Source organism: Equus przewalskii, chromosome 12, assembly GCF_037783145.1.
Source record: "Equus przewalskii isolate Varuska chromosome 12, EquPr2, whole genome shotgun sequence".
Taxonomy (NCBI): domain Eukaryota; kingdom Metazoa; phylum Chordata; class Mammalia; order Perissodactyla; family Equidae; genus Equus; species Equus przewalskii.
In genome coordinates, this window is record NC_091842.1 from 521184 (window position 1) to 538099 (window position 16916).

Genomic DNA, 16916 nt, shown 5'->3' on the forward strand with positions numbered 1-16916 from the left:
AACATTAGACAAATGTTCTTTTCCCGGTGATTCCTACTATTCGTTCCGACTCATTGAGCTGTTAACTAGTCCTGCGGTTGCTTTGTTTAAATAACAGCGTTTATGTAACAGAAAAGTAACTAACAGAGTAACACGTGATTTCAAAGAAACACCTCCTTTCATTTTCGTGTTAGAGTGACAGCACACGTGGGGGATGACGTCACATCGTGTCACTGTGTTCCCAGGGAGGTCTGACCCGGCTGTGTCCCCCGCTGGTGGTCTCAGCGTCGGTCCCCTACACCCGTCCTGGGAGCTCAGGTGCACCTGCAGCCCCAGCACAGAGGGCAGGGGTCTGGCGGTGGGGTGTCTGGGTTGCCCCTCTGGGAAGGAGGGGGCCAACATCACGCCACTGCCCAAGCCCAGAGGCTACTGTTGCTGGGAGCTAACTTGGGAGGGCAGGTGGCCAGAGCCGGGGCCCCACCTTCTGTTCCAATGTAAGTCGCTGGGCTGAACAGTGCTGCTACAAGCCCAGCCGCAAAGTGGCCGGGGACGGTGGGGTTGGAGGCCACCAGCTTGAACACCCAGAGAAGCAGGCCTCGTGGGGGCTCTGAGGCGGCCCTCCCAAGAGGCCCCGCCAGAGACCCCGCCCGGTTTCCTCACATTACAGCTGCCTCAGGGGCCCCCTCGAGTGAAAATCACCTGCACGGACCCCCTCTGGGTGTTTAAACTGTTTTAACTATAAAGTTCCTTAAATACGTACGAACGTGAAACTGAGCATAGAGTCCTGGTGCTTTTGGCTCTCGCACAACTGCGAATCCATCATCACGTCTACAAAGTGAACACTTAGGTCCAAGGCTGCTGCACCCCCGGGCTCCCGGCACACGTGCACCCTAGGCCGCCCACTGCTCCCCGATTTGCACCGCTGGGGCCTTGTGCGGGTCTGGGGCCCCGTTTGGTGCACGCGAATCGTCTGTGTGGCCTCTGTCCTGTCGTCTTCAGCTCACAGCAGTTACTTGCAGGCTGCACACCTCCTGAGACACCGGGCTCACATGGGAGCCGTTCTGCCAGCGACCGTCAGTAGCCTTACGGACGATCCTTGAAGTTAAACGCAAAAGTGGTTTAATTTCACGGCACCAAACGTCCCCACCATCAAGAGCTTACAGAGTGGGGAGGCCCCCGACAGCTGAGCAACTCTGCCCGGCTCCCTGTTTTCCGGAGGGCGGCAGTTTCCTCGGCTCACAGCCTTTCTGGAAGACAGAAGCCCCAAAAATATCACTTCCCTTTGGCCCAGCGACCCCATTTCCAGGAATATACTTTCAGGAAATACGAGGACAAGAGAGCCAAGGCGGGCATTCGGCGATGTTTCTCAAGCACGGTTCACAGCGCAGAAGGCCTGGACGTAGCTGCAGGCACCCATTCCGGCCTGGGGCATCTAGGGCCAGAACGAAACACGAGGAGGAAAATCCATTTAGACGACGAGAGAGGCAGGTCACAAAAGAAAATGTGTGCTGTAATGCCATTTTGTCTAAAAAAAGAAGCATGTCAGATAACGCTCTGAAATAGGAACTGTTTGTATAAAAAAAATTGTGGTTTGCGGGTCACTATAGTGATGTTTCAAAGTGGCGTTAGGTTTTCTTCCCCTTCACACTGTTTATTTTTTCATGTTTTTTTTCTACAACAAATCCGTCTTGCTTGTGAAATGGAAATGTGAATGGAAAGCTAATAAAAACGTAAACATGGCTGTTACATCCACTTCTCCCATTAGCACCCTGAGCCCCTGACTGGAGGCACCCCCTTAAATCTCTACTCAAGACTAGCTCCCAGCAGCTTTGCCCAGAAACTCAGCTTTCCTGGACCCCATTTGCTTCCATTTTCTTCTCCTCCAGGCTTCTCCCTGGCTGGCCAGGACCACCTCATGGTCCCTCCTTGTTGGTGTCCTTGGCCCAGGCCCCTGGAGGACGCTCCCCCCAAACGGAGGAGCAGCCTTCGTTCTCACCCGTCTAGCTCCCGGGTCACTGTCTTCAAGCTGCCCTTTTCCTTCTGAACAGGTGAAAGCCCTCTGGCAGGTGGATCTTACAACCAGTAAGAGGATTTCATCTTCAGGAGAAAGCTGGGGGGCTGCTCAGAGGGCCCAGAATATTCTGGTAAAATACACATGACGTAGAACGTCCCATCTTAACCATTTTCAGTGTGCCATTCAGGGGCATTAAGCACATTCACCACCCATTTCCAGGACTTGTTCATCTTCCCGAACTGAAACTCTGTCCCATTAAACCCTGACTCCCCCTCCCGCTCCCCAGGGCCTGGCGCCCACTGTCCTGCTTTCTGTCTCTGTGCATTTGACGACTCCAGGGCCCTCATATGAGTGGACTCCCACAGTATTTGTCTTTTTGGTGTCTGAGTTGTTTTGCTGAGCACAACGTCCTCCAGGTTCATCCACGTTGTAGCAGGTGTCAGAGTCTCCTTCCTTTTTAAGGATGAGTACTATCGCATTGTACGCATGGACCACATTTCCTTCATCCATCATCCGTCAATGGACACTTGGGTTGCTTCCACCCGTTGGCTATTGTGAACCATGCTGCTGTGGACATGGGTGTGCAAGTGTCTCCTGGAGGTCCTGCTTTCAGTTCTCTTGGGTCTATAACCCCAGAGGAATTGCTGAGTCACATGGTGATTCTGTGTTTAATTTTTTTTTTAAAAACATTGGCATCTGCGCTAACATCTGTTGCCAATCTTCTTCTTCTTTTTTTTTCCTTTTTCTTCTCTCCAAAGCCCCCTGGTACATAGATGTATATTCTAGTTATGAGGGCCTCTGGTTGTGCTATATGGCACGCCACCTTAGCATGGCCTGATGAGCGGTGCCATGTCCGCACCCAGGATCTGAACCAGTGAAACCCTGAGCCGCTAAACCAGAGTGCACGGACTTAACCACTCGGCCACGGGGCCAGCCCCTATGCTTAATTTTTTGAAGAACCTTCAAACTGTTTTCCACATTGGCTGCTCCATCTTACTTTCTCACAAAAAGGTTAATTTTATGTTATGTGAATTTCACCCCAATTAAAAGACAACAGGGGGCTGGCCCGGTGGCGCAGTGGTTAAGTTCGCACGTTCCGCTTTGGCGGCCCCAGGGTTCGCTGGTTCGGACCCCGGGTGCGGACATGGCACTGCTTGGCACGCCATGTTGTGGCGGGTGTCCCACATATAAAGTAGAGGAAGATGGGCATGGATGTGAGCTCAGGGCCAGTCTTCCTCAGCAAAAAGAGGAGGATTGGCAGCAGTTAGCTCAGCGCTAATCTTCCTCAAAAAAAAAAAAAAAGAGAAAACAAATTTAGAAGGGGGTGAGGATCACTCAAGGTCACGGCAGGGACTTGGGTTTCTCCTCCAAGTGACCCAGAAGCCACTGGAGGTTGCGGATGGAGAAGTCACATGACCGAGAAGGGTCTGGGGGCCAAAGGTGGGAGCAAGGAGATCAGGTCATCCGAGCAAAGACTGGTGGGCGTGGCTCAGGGTCCCGGCGCAGAGGGCATGGCCATGCTCCGATTCTGGATCTGCTGTAACGATGGAGCCACAGCATCTCTGATGGAGACAGAGGGAGGAGTCAGGCGTAGCTCCAGGCTTCTGGCTCAAGGAACTGGAAGGAGCAGGTTGCCTTTGGCCTGAGGGAGGCTCAAGGAGCAGCTGGGGTGAGTTTGGAATTCCATTCTGAGGTGTTAAATTGGAGCTGCCTCTGAGGCACCCAAGAGGAGGTGGGGAGTGGGCAGCAGGTCCTCAGCACCTGGAGCTCAGGGATGGCTCCCATCTAGAGATGGAGTTTGGGCGTCATCGGCTTACGACGGGTGTTGAAAGCGTGTAGACAGAAATAAGACATAAAGATGAGCCCCGAACTCTTCAATGTCTAAAGGTCAGAGGCATGAGGAAGAACCAGCCAAGGAGGCTGGGGAGGAGCCTCAGGACGGGCACAGATCCAGAGAGGGGCCCAGAGCTGAGAGAGGAGGGGCGTCGAGGCGGAGCGCGTGGTCACCGGGTGAAACGCTGACGGGTCACAATGAGGCCCGAACTGACCACTGGCTTTAGTGACCCGGAGGTTGCTGGTGTCCTCGGCAAGAGTGACTTCGGTGGCGTGGTGAGGAGGGGTTCAAGAGAGAATGAGAGGCGACGAGACGGGGCGGGGGAGAGCACAGACAATTCTCTCAAGGAGAGAAATGGGTGCACAGGTAGGAGATTTGGGATGGTTTTTTGGTCTTTAGGATGCAAACTATTTTGCTTGGTGAAGGATTAGGGGGCAGGATGTCCCTCAGCAGGTTTGCTGAACAACTGTAGTGGGGTGAATAGTAATGCCTAATACGTGTCTGCCTGTAAGCTCGAATGTGACCTCGTTTGGAATAAGGGTCTTTGCAGATCTAATTAAGGTAAGGATCCTGAGGTGAGGTCATCCTGGATTAGGGTGGGCCCTAAATCCAATGACAAGTGGCCTTACAGGAGGGAGACACGTGGAGACACAAGGGGAGGACCAGGTGAAGACAGAGGCAGAGATGGGTGAGGCAGCCACCAGCCAGGGAACGCCAGGAGCCACCAGAAGCTCCTGGGACAAGGAAGGACCCTCCCCTAAAGCCTGTTTGGGTCCCACCACTTAACGTGGGCCATCTGGAAGCCCCAATCCTCACAAAGCTCCCACAGCCTGACTGTTGTTTCCAGGGATGGGGGGCGGGGAAGTGAACCAGAGACAGACCCCTCGTCAACGGTGAGCACATCCCTGTATGGGTCTTTGGATTCCGGATTTTGGAAAGGCTGGCCGGAGCAGGGACTGCCCCAGCTCTCCGTCACGTTCCTTTTAGGACTTCCTGCAGTCACGAGCCGTGAAACCGCACCAGGACCTGGGAGCCGCAGGGTCCAACCGCATTGCCGCTGTGGGTGCTCCCCCCTCCCCCCACAAAGGAGGAACCAGAAGCAAGCAGCACATGAGGAAGTCGACTCGTCTCCTTAAGAGAAAGGGGTTTCCTGGGCCTCGGAGGTGCTGTTCTGGGTACTTCTCCTTCACCAGCCTCCTGCCTGCCTGCTGGGGTGCCCTCCCCACAGGCTCACAGCCGCTGGCTCTTGGGTTTCAGCCGGTCTTTCTTACTCCTCTCTGGGGAGTCAGGTTCTGTTTACAACAGAAAGACACAACCTGCTGCCAAGCGGGAGGTGTGAGAGCACGGAGGAAAACTACTCCTCTCTCCTGGGAGCTGAGCCGACAGGTGCCCACGGCCCTGAGACGCGGGCAGGCGATGGAACTGCTGCATCAGGCTGCGGACTGGCTGCCTGCCGGCTCCACGCCAGCCGGACTGCTGGGGCAGCCTCTGCCTCAGTTTCCCAAGTGTTCCAACCAATTGGTTCCAACCAATACTCCATACTGCTCCATACTGGTCAGCGGGAAGATGGGGGACCTAGGGGACAGATGCTGTGGAAGTGCTATGTGTCACCCAGCGTCCCGCCAGGCTATTAGCCCCCCAGGCAGAGGAACAGAGACCCAGGCTTGGAGGGGAGGCTCCCAGGCACGGAGCCCCAGATCCACCTGCCTGCCTCTCCTTGTCCCTCCAGTGACGGGCTCCTTGGACACAGGCCTCATGGGCTGTGCCAGCCCTCCAGCGTGAGAGGGTGGAGGCCAGCACCGGTGGCCCGAGGTCCTAGCACGTGGATGTCCATCTTCTCAAGTGAGGACCCCGGGGCAGTGGGCTCTGGGTACAGAGCTGGCACAACCATCGGTCAAAATCTTTTCCCCCAAATAGATTTGATAGTACAAACGATAGATTGAATTTAAGGTTTTAACAGCAATTTAAAGACCATCAAAGCGAATGCTCTCAAAAAAAAAAGAAAAAGAAAAATCAAAACTCATATAGCTAAACTATTCTTGAGAGAAAAGAGAGGCACAGATAATGAAACCGAAGAACTACACCTAAGAGAAATGTCCGCACAAACTAGACGGAAGCCGGTCCAGGTGGACGCGGGTCCAGGAGGGAGGAACGCAGCGAGGGGTCCCTGGTCTGGTGTCTTCTGGATGATGTCACTGCCGCGGGAGGAAGAGACAGATGGGTTGTGGGTTTCTTCCCTCACCAAGTGTGCGGGCTGGCGGGGCGCAGTTTCATGCTTCTGGCTCCCCCACACCATCCTGTCTGCCTCCTTTTCTCCTTTGCAGGTGAGTTCTCAGCGTCCGTCTGTTTTCTGCCAGGATGCTTTCCCCTCTTCCTCCTTGACTCCCCCCTCCTCTGCCTAGAGGCCCAAATGGTGCACCCTCGGGGGCTCTGCTCAGCTTTTGGAGGCTGAGAGGCGGAATTCCTAGCTAGGGGTGGGAGTAGATACGGTCTTGAGTCAATAGGGAGAGGGCGGGCGCTGTGCGGTGTGGGGGTGGCCTTGGCCTTGCCTTGGCTCCATCATAGTCCCAAGGTGAGCAGTCAGAGCTTCTGTCTCAAAGGCTTTTCCGAGCCCACTTACCCTCAGCTGTTCCTCTGAAAACTGGCGGGTGGGGGTCATTCGTAAGGACCCTTAGGATTTTGCCAACTTCCTTTCATTATCTGGCACCTCCCGGGGGGCCCCTGAGCCCCAGCAGAAGCTTGTCTCCTCCTTGGGCCTTATGGCCTGTGGGTCTGCATCCTTCCTTGTTTGTTGTTGCTGGTAAACTATTTTTTTTTTTTTAGGTGTCCTTGGTCATGTCGTAATTATTGGGAGGAAGAAGATTGATTCTGTGATCTGTCTTCGCCGTGGGGTCCTGGTCCAGAAGACTCCACGAACATCTACGCAGCTGTCCACGTGAAATATCACGGGAGGCGCCCGTGAAATCTTAACATTTTCTAGCAGCCGCGTTAAAAAAGCAAAGAGAAACATGAACCTTGATAATGTATTTTATTTAATCAATACATCCAAACATTGTAATTTAATACGTAAGCAATACTTTAAAATATTAAGGAGATATTTTACCTTCTTCCTTTTTCACACTTAGTCTTCAGCATTCTGTGTGTGTTTTGTACGCACACAGCACATCTCAGTTCGGGCTGGCTGTATTTCCAGGGCTCATAGTCACAGTGGCTGGTAGCTACTGTGGACAATGCAGGTCTAGAATTCATTCACCCAGATCTTTTTTTTTTTTTGAGGAAGATTAGCCATGAGCTAACTACCGCCAATCCTTCTCTTTTTGCTGAGGAAGACTGGCCCAGAGCTAACATCCATGCCCATCTTCCTCTACTTTATATGTGGAACGCCTACCACAGCATGGTGTGCCAAGTGGTGCCATGTCCGCACCTGTGAACCGCTGGCCACGGAGACGCAGAACATGCGAACTTGACTGTTGCGCCACCGGGCCAGCCCCTCACCCAGATCTTTGCCTCAATCTGCCTCCACCCCCAGGGGCAACACTGAAAAAAAAAACCTTCTCTCCTGCCTCTTTTGCCACTGTTTCAGTTGAAACACCTGCTCCTCCTTATGCAAAAGCATCTGTAGAATCTATACCAAGGATGAGACTTTCTCTAATCTCACCGAAAGACACGGCCCTTGTGCTGTGAGCTCATAACCTAAGAGAAGCGGAAAGGATGGCTCTGAACCCCTCATAGACACTGAGCCAAAACGGCGTTGATCCGCTGCCGTTACTGTTAACAAATACGTTTTCATTAAAATGACCCCTGCCACTTTTTTTTTTTTTTTCTTTGCAGGGGTGGAAGTCGTCCCTAGAGCGGGCAGCACCCGTGGCAGGCTGGAAGGAACAGTGGACTTGGTTTTGAGATATGGCTCGACTGGAATCTTTTGCCTCTTCTCTGACCTCACCCAGCCCTCCAGCCCCTTGGAGCCTCATTTCCTCTTCTGTAAAGGAGGCCGATAACAGCTTCCTTATCTACCTGGAAGGAGAGTTAGGAAATTGGAAAGAGACAGTAAAGGGCCGAACCCTCCACAAGTGCCGAGCTGTTCCAGGGAGAACCGAGGGGTCTAGGTGTCAACCAGCCAGAACCCAGGAGCAGAGAAGGTGGGGCAGAGCTTCTGGGTTGGGGGCAGCACAGGAGGGGCGAAGTTGCACAGGAGGAGGTGTCCATGTCTGCAAGCACCAGGCCTCCGTGGGGCCGGGAGGGTGGGCTGCCTAGACCTAGGGGGACACAAGGGGCTCTCCAGACCTCAGAGGTATTGGGGCGGGCTCGGGGGAGAGGTGCCCAGAGCAGGGCCGCGAGATGGGCTCCGCGGGAACCGAGGGCTCTCCTGAAAGCCAGGCCCAGGGACGAGCGCAGCAGGGACGGGGCTGCAATGACCTCCAGACTGGACGTGGGGTGGTCTGGCTGCTGCCTCCCGAGATGGAAGTCCTCTGGGACACGGGAGCCCTCCCTGCGATGCGCGCCCCTCCCCGAGTTGGGGGTCCTCCCAGGACATGGGAGCCCTCCCTGAGATGCGCCCCCTCCCCGAGCTGGGGGTTCTCCAGACGCCGGAGCCCTCCCTGAGATGAGCCCCCTCCCCGAGCTGGGGGTCCTCCCACGGCACGGGAGCCCTCCCTGAGATGCCCCCCCTCCCCGAGCTGGGGGTCCTCCAGACACCGGAGCCCTCCCTGTGATGCGCGCCCCTCCCCGAGCTGGGGGTCCTCCCAGGACACGGGAGCCCTCCCTGAGATGCGCCCCCTCCCCGAGCTGGGGGTCCTCCAGACACCGGAGCCCTCCCTGAGATGAGCCCCCTCCCCGAGCTGGGGGTCCTCCCAAGACACGGGAGCCCTCCCTGAGATGCACGGCCCTCCGCGAGACGCGGGTCCTCCCCTAGACGCGACCCCCTCCGGGAGATGCGACCCCTCCCAGAGACCGTAGTCCTCTCCTTGACCCCGCCCCGTGCCCGTGCGCCCCGCACTCCCGCCGCCCTCATCCCTTCCCCTCCCCGCCGCGCGCCGCCTCGGAGCCCCGCCCACTTCCCCGCCCCGCGACTCGCTCTCCGCTCACGATTGGCCGGGCCCCTGGGCAGGCCGCCTCCGCATTGGCCGAGGAGCTTCAGGTGGCGCGCTCGGGATTGGTGGACGTCCGCGCTGCTCCCGCCCCCGCCCCGGGCGTAGCGCGCGATTGGCCGGCGCTCGCACGGTCTCCTCCTGGGGCCGCGTCGGGGCGGCGCGGAGCAGGCCTCGGGTGGCGGCGGCGGCGGCGGCGGCGGCGTGAGGCAGGTGAGGTCCGGCCCGGCGGCGAGGCCGGGGCGGCTCTGCGTGCGGCCGGCGGCGGGGCGGGGGCGCCGGGCGGGCCTCGCGGGGACGGGACGGGCGCGGGGACGGGACGGGACGGGACGCGGGCCCCGCCTGGGCGCCAACGGCCGCCCCCGCCCCGCGGCCTCGGCCCCGCTCCCGGCCCCGCGCTCGGCCGAGGCCCGCCGGCCCCAGCTCTGCCGGGCGCGGCTCCCAACGGTGGGCCTGCTCGGTGCCCGCCCCCCGACCTCCAGACCCCGAGGGCCCCGCGCGGCCCCTCCAGACGCCCCCGTGCAGGGCCCGCCCTTCAGGCCGCGCGCGGGGCGCTGCTCTGGACCCGCGCGGCGCCCGCGTCTCCCCGCCCGGCAGGTGCCAGGGGCGTGCCCAGGCCCTGCCCGCCTGTGTACCTTCCCGCCCGTCCATCTACCCGCCTGCCCTCATGTCCGCCTGCCCTCATGTCCACCTGTCTGCCTCTCCACCTTCCTTCCCGTCTATCTCACCACCTGTTCTCATGTCCGCCTGCCCACATGTCCACCTGCCCGCCTGCCTTCATGTCCGCCTGCCCTCATGTCCACCTGTCCTCCTCTCCACCTTCCTTCCCGTTTATCTGACCACCTGTTCTCATGTCCTCCTGCCCACATGTCCACCTGCCCTCATGTCCAGCTGCCTGCTTTCCTTCATGTCCACCTGCCCACGTGTCCACCTGCCCGCCTGTGCACCCTCCTGCCCGTCCATCTACCTGCCTGCCCACCTGTCCACCTGCCTGCCTGCCCGCCCTCATGTCCACCTGCCCACCTGTACACCTTCCCGCCCGTCCACCTTCCGCCCGTCCATCTACCCGCCTGCCCTCATGTTTGCCTGCCCTCATGTCCACCTGTCTGCCTCTCCACCTTCCTTCCCGTCTATCTGACCACCTGTTCTCATGTCCTCCTGCCCACATGTCCACCTGCCTGCCTGCCCTCATGTCCACCTGCTCTCATGTCCACCTGCCTGCCTGTGCACCCTCCTGCCTGTCCATCTACCTGCCTGCCCACCTGTCGACCTGCCTGCCTGCCCACCCTCATGTCCACCTGCCCACCTGTGCACCTTCCCGCCCGTCCATCTACCCACCTGCCCACCTGTCCTCTTGCCCGCCTGTCCACCTTCCTTCCCATCTATCTGCCCACAAGTCCACCTGTCTACCTTCCCGCCTGTCCATCTACCCGCCTGCCCACCTGTCCACTTGCCCGCTTGTCCACCTTCCTTCCTGTCTGTCTGCCCACCTGCCCTCATGTCCACCTGCCTGCCTGCCTGCGCACCTTCCCACCTGTTCATCTGCCCACTTGCCTGCCTGCCCTCATGTCCACCTGCCCGCCTGTCCACTTTCCTTCTTGTCTATCTGCCCGCCTGCCTTCATGTCCACCTGTCCACATGTCCACCTGCCCGCCTACCCGCCTGTGCACCTTCCCACCTGTCCGTCTGCCTGCCTGTCCACCTTCCTTCCTGTCTATCTGTCCACCTTCCCTCCCGTCTTTCTGCTCCTCTGCCCACATGTCCACTTTCCCACCCGTCCACTTTCCCACCCGTACATCTGCCCACCCACCCACCTTCCCACCCATCCATCTGCCTGCCTGCCCACATGTGCACTTGTCCATCTGCCCACCTGTCTGCCTGCCCACATGTCCACCTGTCCATCTTCCCACATGTGCACTTGCCCACAAGTGCCCCTGTCCACCTATCCATCTGCCCACCTGACCACATGTGCCCCTGCTCACCTGTCCATCTGCCCACACGCCCACCTGTCCATCTGCCCGCCTGCCCACCTGCTGCGTGCTCACCGACACTGACTGATGGGGCCCTCACGCCCTCGGGCAGCGCTGTCCCTGCCTGTCCCGTCCAGGCAGGTGGGAGGGGTCGTCCCCCGCCCTACCCATCGGCGCATTGTCACTGCTGTTTGCTGGCCGTCGGTGTCACCCCGGGTTAGGCCTGTCGCCGGTGTCCGAGCTCCCAGAGCTGCTGCGCTGCCCTGACTGCTGACCCCGAGTGTGGCCTCATTGTGTGTGGTCTCTTTTTGCTCCCTGGTCCTCAGTGCTCGGGAACGTCTTGTGTTTTGGTCTGTTTTTATCCCTGGTTCCTTTAAGTCTGGAAACTCATGATTGGTGGTTCTGGGGGTTTTTTCCATTGATTTTCTTTGACAGTTTTCTCCTCTTTATTTTCTTTTCTGTGTGCTTTGGAAATACTGTTATTTGGGTGGGGAACCTCTTGGACCCGTCTTCTCCTTTTATCCTTTTCCATGTTTGTCTTTTTGTTCCACTTTCTAGGAGATTTCATCCTTCTTTTCTTCTCACTCATCTGTTTAGGTTTTTATTTTGACCTTCGTATTTCCCAGAGCTGTCTTGGTTGTTTTTTTCCTCTAAAATTTGGCAACTTGTTCTCATTTCATACACGCGGGAGGTCTCCGTCTCCTTCTGCTGGCCTGTTTTTGTGTGCCTTGGTCCGTGTGTCCTGAAGCGTCGTGCCGTCTTGGTGGAACACTGTGTCTGAGTGGGGCCCGCATGGTCCTTTAGATGTGCTGTGCGCCTGTGTTAGTCTTGTCCCCGTTGGCTGGTATGATGGGCTCGGTTTCCTTGAGGGACCCTCAGTGTCATTAGTTTTCGGACCTTTTATTGGGCTTCTTGGACTCCCAATGAAGGGCTTTCCGATTTCCTGCCTTGTTTTAGAAGCTGAGTGGAAGAGTGAGGCTGTGGCGCCCCACAGTTAGTAAGGAAACAGGCCAGGGGGCGTGCGGGGCGCCACTGTTCCTCTTATCCTGTGGTCTAGAGAACCTCGGTTTTGTCCTCCAGTCTTTGTGGGGAGCGGGCAGGAGGGGGTGGGTGCACGTGGCTAGCTGCTTTTTTTTGTTGTGGTGAAGCACACAACACAGAGTTTACCATGTTAACCTGTACAGTTCAGGGCATCATGTACGTGCACGGTGCTGCACAACCATCAACACAGAACTTTTTCATCGCCCCAAATGGAAACCCTGTGCCTATTAGCAGTCACTCCCCGTTATCCACGGCGCCCAGCCTCTGGCAGCCACTAGTCTACTTTCTGTCTCTGAATTTGCCTCTTCTGGGTTTTTACATAAATGGATTCGTACAGTCTTTGACCTTCAGTGTCTGGCTTCTCTCACTGAGCGTCATGTTTTCGAGGTTCATCTGTGTTGCCGTGTGTATCAGCACTTCGTTCCTTTTCGTGGCTGAGTCGTATTCCATTGTGTGCTTGGACCACAGTTTGCTTGCCCCTTCATCTGTCGGTGGACGTTTGAGTGAACAGTGCTGCGATGCGCATTTGTGTACAGGTTTCCGTTTGAGCGCCTGTTCAGTGCTTTGGGTCTGTACCCAGGCGTGGAACTGCTGGGTCCTATGATGACCATATATTTACCTTAAAGAGGAATTGTTGTCCACAGTGGCTGCAGTCTTTTACATTCCTACCAGCAGTGTGCAAGGGTTCCAGTTTCTTCACACCCTCTCCAACACTTGTTATTTTCCATTATTTGTTTTTTATTACGGCCATCCTAGTGGGTGTGAAGTGCTATCTCATTTTGATTTTGATTTGCATTTCCCTCGTGGCTAATGATGGTGAACATGTTTTCTTGTGCTTCCTATCTTATCATATTTGGAGAAATGTCTGTTCAAGTCCTCTGCCCATTTTAAAGTTGGGTTATTTGTCTTTTTGTTGAGTTGTGAGAGTTCTTTATACATTCTGGATACCAGACCCTTTTCAGATACATGATTTGCATATACTTTCTTCCACTCTTTGAGCTCTCTTCACTTTTTTTTTGCTGAGGAAGATTGTCCTTGAGCTAACATCTGTGCCAGTCTTGCTCTGTTTCGTATGTGGGACGCAGCCACAGCATGGCTGACGAGTGGTGTAGGTCCTCGCCTGTGATCCAAACCCGTAAAGCTGGGCCATCAAAGCGGAGGACGCCGAACTTAACCACTATGCCACAGGGCCGGCCCCTTCACTCTCTTGTGTCCATTGATGCACAAAGGTGTTAACTTTTATGAGCTCCCGTTTATCTGTTTTTCCTTTGTTGCTCATGCTTTGTGTGTTGTATCTAAGAAACCATCACCAAGTCCAAGGTCGTGAAGATTCACCCCTATATTTACGTCTAAGAGTTATAGTTTTAGCTCTTGTGTTTAGGTCTTTGATGCATTTTGAGCTCATTTTGTAGATGGTGTGAGGTGCGGGTCCGACGTCACGCTCTTGTGTTTAGGTCTTTGATGCATTTTGAGCTCATTTTGTAGATGGTGTGAGGTGCGGGTCCGGCGTCACGCTCTTGTGTTTAGGTCTTTGATGCATTTTGAGCTCATTTTGTAGATGGTGTGAGGTGCGGGTCCGGCGTCACGCTCTTGTGTTTAGGTCTTTGATGCATTTTGAGCTCATTTTGTAGATGGTGTGAGGTGCGGGTCCGACGTCACGCTCTTGCGTGTGGCTGTCCGGTTGTCCAGCTGTTGTTGAAGAGAGTATTTTTTCTGTATTGAATTGTCTTAGCTCCCTTGTAGAAAATCAGTTGACCATAGATGTGTGGGTTTATTTCTGGACTCTCAGTTGTATTCTCAGTCTGTATGTCTATCCTGTGCCGGTAACACAGTTTTAATAAGTTTTAATAAGTTTTGAAATCGAGAACTGTGAGTTTTCCAACTTTGTTGTTCTTTTTCAAGGCTGTTTTTGGCTGTGTGGCATCCATTGCACTTCCATGTGAATTTAAGGGTTAGCTTTACCATATCTGCAAAAAGGGCCCTTGGGATTTTGATGGCGATTGCCCTGAGTCGGTAGCTCACTGAGGGGAGGCTGCCACATTCACAGTACAGGCTCCCTGCCTGTGGACAGGGGATCTTTCCATCCATGGGTTTTCTTCTTTCATTCCTCTCCGCAGTGTTTTCAGTGTGCCAGTTTTGCATGTCTTTGGTTAAATTTATTCCTAAATTTGTTATTCTTTTTGATGCTATTGTAAGAGGAATTGTTTTCTTAATTTCATTTTCAGGTTGTTTATGGGTGTAAAGAAACAACTCATTCTTGTGTGTTGATCTTGTATCCTGCAACTTAGCTCAATTTGTTTATCAGCTTTCAGTGTTTTGTGAGTTCTTCAGGATTTCCTCTATATGAGATGGTGTCATTGGTGAATCGAAGTCTCTTTACTTCTCCCTTTCCAGCGTGGATGCCTTTTATTTCTTGTTCTTGCCTGGCTGCCATGGCTAGGATTCCATACAACCTTGAGTAGCCATGGGGAGGGTGGGCCTCCTTGTCTTGTTCCTGATCTTAGGGGACACCTTCCGGTCCTTCACCACTGGGTGCAATGGCAGCTGCGGGTTTTAGTAAATGCCCTTTATAGGGTGAGAAAGTTCCCCTCTGTTCCTGGTTTGCTGAATGTTTTCATTGTGAAAGATAGTAGATTTTGACAAGTGCTGCTCCTGCGCCAATTGAGATGATCGCGTGGTTTTGCCTGTTTCTTTTCTGTTTTTTTTTTTTTTTTTGAGGAAGATTAGCCCTGAGCTAACATCTGCTGCCAATCCTCCTCTTTTTGCTGAGGAAGACTGGCCCTGAGCTCACATCCGTGCCCATCTTCCTCTGCTTTATATGTGGGACGCCTACCACAGCATGGCGTGCCAAGCGGTGCCATGTCTGCACCCGGGATCCTAACCAGCAAACCCCAGGCTACTGAAGTGGAACGTGTGAACTTAACTGCTGCGCCACTGGGCCGGCCCCTGCCTGTTTCTTAAACAGACTGTGAGCATTTGGTTCCTCTTGAATTTTTGTTCCATCCTACATCCTTGCTTCAAAGTATACACAGGTGCCGCTCTTAAGCCTTCGGGGATCCATAGTGAAACTGGGCTGTTTCTCAGTGTTCCTCGTTGCGAGCTTTCATTCATCCATTTGCTTTCTAGCTTCCAAGTTCTTGCTATTGTCTTTTCTCCCTTTTGTTTTGTCCTCGTGGTTATATGCCTTTAAAAAAGCCCTTTTTAAGAGGGTGTCTGGAGGACAGTGGAAATTGACGTCTGTGTTCAATACACCATTTTTAACGGGAAATTCCTGGGTGACCTATTTTCAGAGAAAGCTGGTGTTCGATGAAGTGTCTTCTCTAACCATTGTTCTTGGTCCTGAATTTATGACGACCAGTGGTCTCCAGATTCTGAGGACAGAGCCGGTTTGAATTTGCTTGCAGTACACGCCAGGCCACATTTTGGTAGGAGACATCATGACTCCGGATGCCGCTGCCCTTCGCGTCACACTCCTTGTCACCTCGATAGCTCAGAGTGGGGCTGGGGCCCAGGCTCGCCGTGCTCACAAGGCCCCTGCTGAGTGAGGCTCAGTGGCCCGGACCCCGTCACACAGGGGGCGCCCGCGTCTGGGCTCCCAGGGCAGTGGGGACAGGACAGAGAGGTGGCCGAGCGCAAGTGATGGCGGGCTCAGCGTGGTGCTGCACGTGCTTCAGTTGGGTGCTTGCGCTCGTTGCGGCCGGCAGGAGCCTCGCGGGACTGTTTAGTTGATTGAAAACTCTCACTTTCTTCTTCCTCTCGCTCCACGATTTAGAGCTCGTTGCTCTTCTGGAGTGCGTCTCCGCCGGATTTTCAGGAAAGGGAGGCCAGACCTGCTGGATCTGTGTTTGAAACCATTTACTTCCGTTGGTCCGGAATTCACTTAGGGTTGACGATGAGAAATAGGGACGTGATGTTGCCCGTGCGGGGCTCTCTGTCGCAGTCGTGTGCTGTAGTCGCCGCCGGGTCGTCAGGCCCGTGTGCCGCGTCAGTTTCGCAGCCTGAATCCTGTCTGCTTGTGCTCGCTGGTTGGCTGGCCTTCGCTTTTCCTTCAGTTGCACAGGGACACGGAATGGTCATTGGTGTGAATTTTAGCTTGGAGATAAGAACTGTGTGACAGATGCTGACTGACGTTTGTGCAGAGTGAAGTGAGCCGTGGGGAGGCAATCAAGTGCGGGCCAGTGGCTCCGCGGGGCGGAGACTCCCTCCCGGGCCTGGCGGCCTGAGAGCAGAGCTGCGCGTCCTGCTGCGTCGGCCTCAGTCGTTCTGTTGGCTGTGTGTGATCTTTAATTGATGTCACTGGAATGTGACAAACAGATCAGTTTGGCGGTTTCTTTTCTCGCGGTTTATGCTGCAAGCCTTTCAGTCCTGGAAAGTGCTTGCTTTAGCCTGGTGCTTCGCGTTTGGAGGACAGAGCACTGCGGGACTGAGAAATGGCGTGGATTGACTGTTTGTGTTTACGGTACAAGTGAAATTCCATCATTGCTGTCCAGGTGTCATTCCCAGGTGTGCTCGGAAGTTGAAACAGTTGGCACGACTGTTCTGATTAGGTGGCTCGAGGAAGAGTCGGGAGGCCCTGACACCGCCCCCTTCGTGCCCCTCATGGTTTGTAGCACGTGGGGCGTGGTTTCTCCAAGGCGTAGTCAGATGGGCCCAGAGGGTGATGCGGGGAGCACAAGGGTGTTTTCAGCTTCATGGCAAAGCAGGCAGCGTGCACAGCGCTGAGACCCCTGCTTTTGTGGGCGCCTGCACAGTGTTCGTTTGTGCTGCAAGTGAGCTTCCTGCTCTCAGAGAGCTTGGGGTCTAGCTGCAGAGAAAGACTCGTTCCTACATAATTAGTACAATTTGTGTTAAGTGACGGACACCGGCGAGCACTAAGACTGGCACCTAACTTGGATGTGGGGGTTGGGGGTCCAGGAGCGCTTCCTGGAGGTGGTACCTAGTTGAATCCTGAGGATGAGGAGAAGTCAGCCAGGAGTGTTTGGGGTGGAAGG

At 55.1% G+C, this 16916-nt stretch overlaps 1 protein-coding gene and 1 long non-coding RNA gene across 23 annotated transcripts in view; both read left to right on the forward strand.

Moving 5' to 3' along the window:
- The first annotated feature begins 4051 nt into the window (after positions 1–4051).
- On the forward strand, positions 4052–6840 carry LOC139074679 (uncharacterized). Its single transcript, XR_011524305.1, has 3 exons — positions 4052–4193; positions 4815–6151; positions 6651–6840. It is a non-coding gene; the product is annotated as an uncharacterized lncRNA (long non-coding RNA).
- A 2152-nt stretch (positions 6841–8992) lies between these two features.
- The window catches only part of SUN1 (Sad1 and UNC84 domain containing 1), a 55148-nt gene continuing 47224 nt past the window's right edge, over positions 8993–16916 (forward strand). For 9 of the 22 annotated variants that reach the window (XM_070567280.1, XM_070567281.1, XM_070567294.1 and 6 more), the window contains exon 1: positions 9001–9127. The gene's annotated coding sequence lies outside the window, so the exon portion shown is untranslated. Of the gene's footprint in view, positions 9128–16916 lie in introns of all 22 variants that reach the window. The other 13 variants (XM_070567270.1, XM_070567273.1, XM_070567275.1 and 10 more) reach the window with 5 other exon arrangements.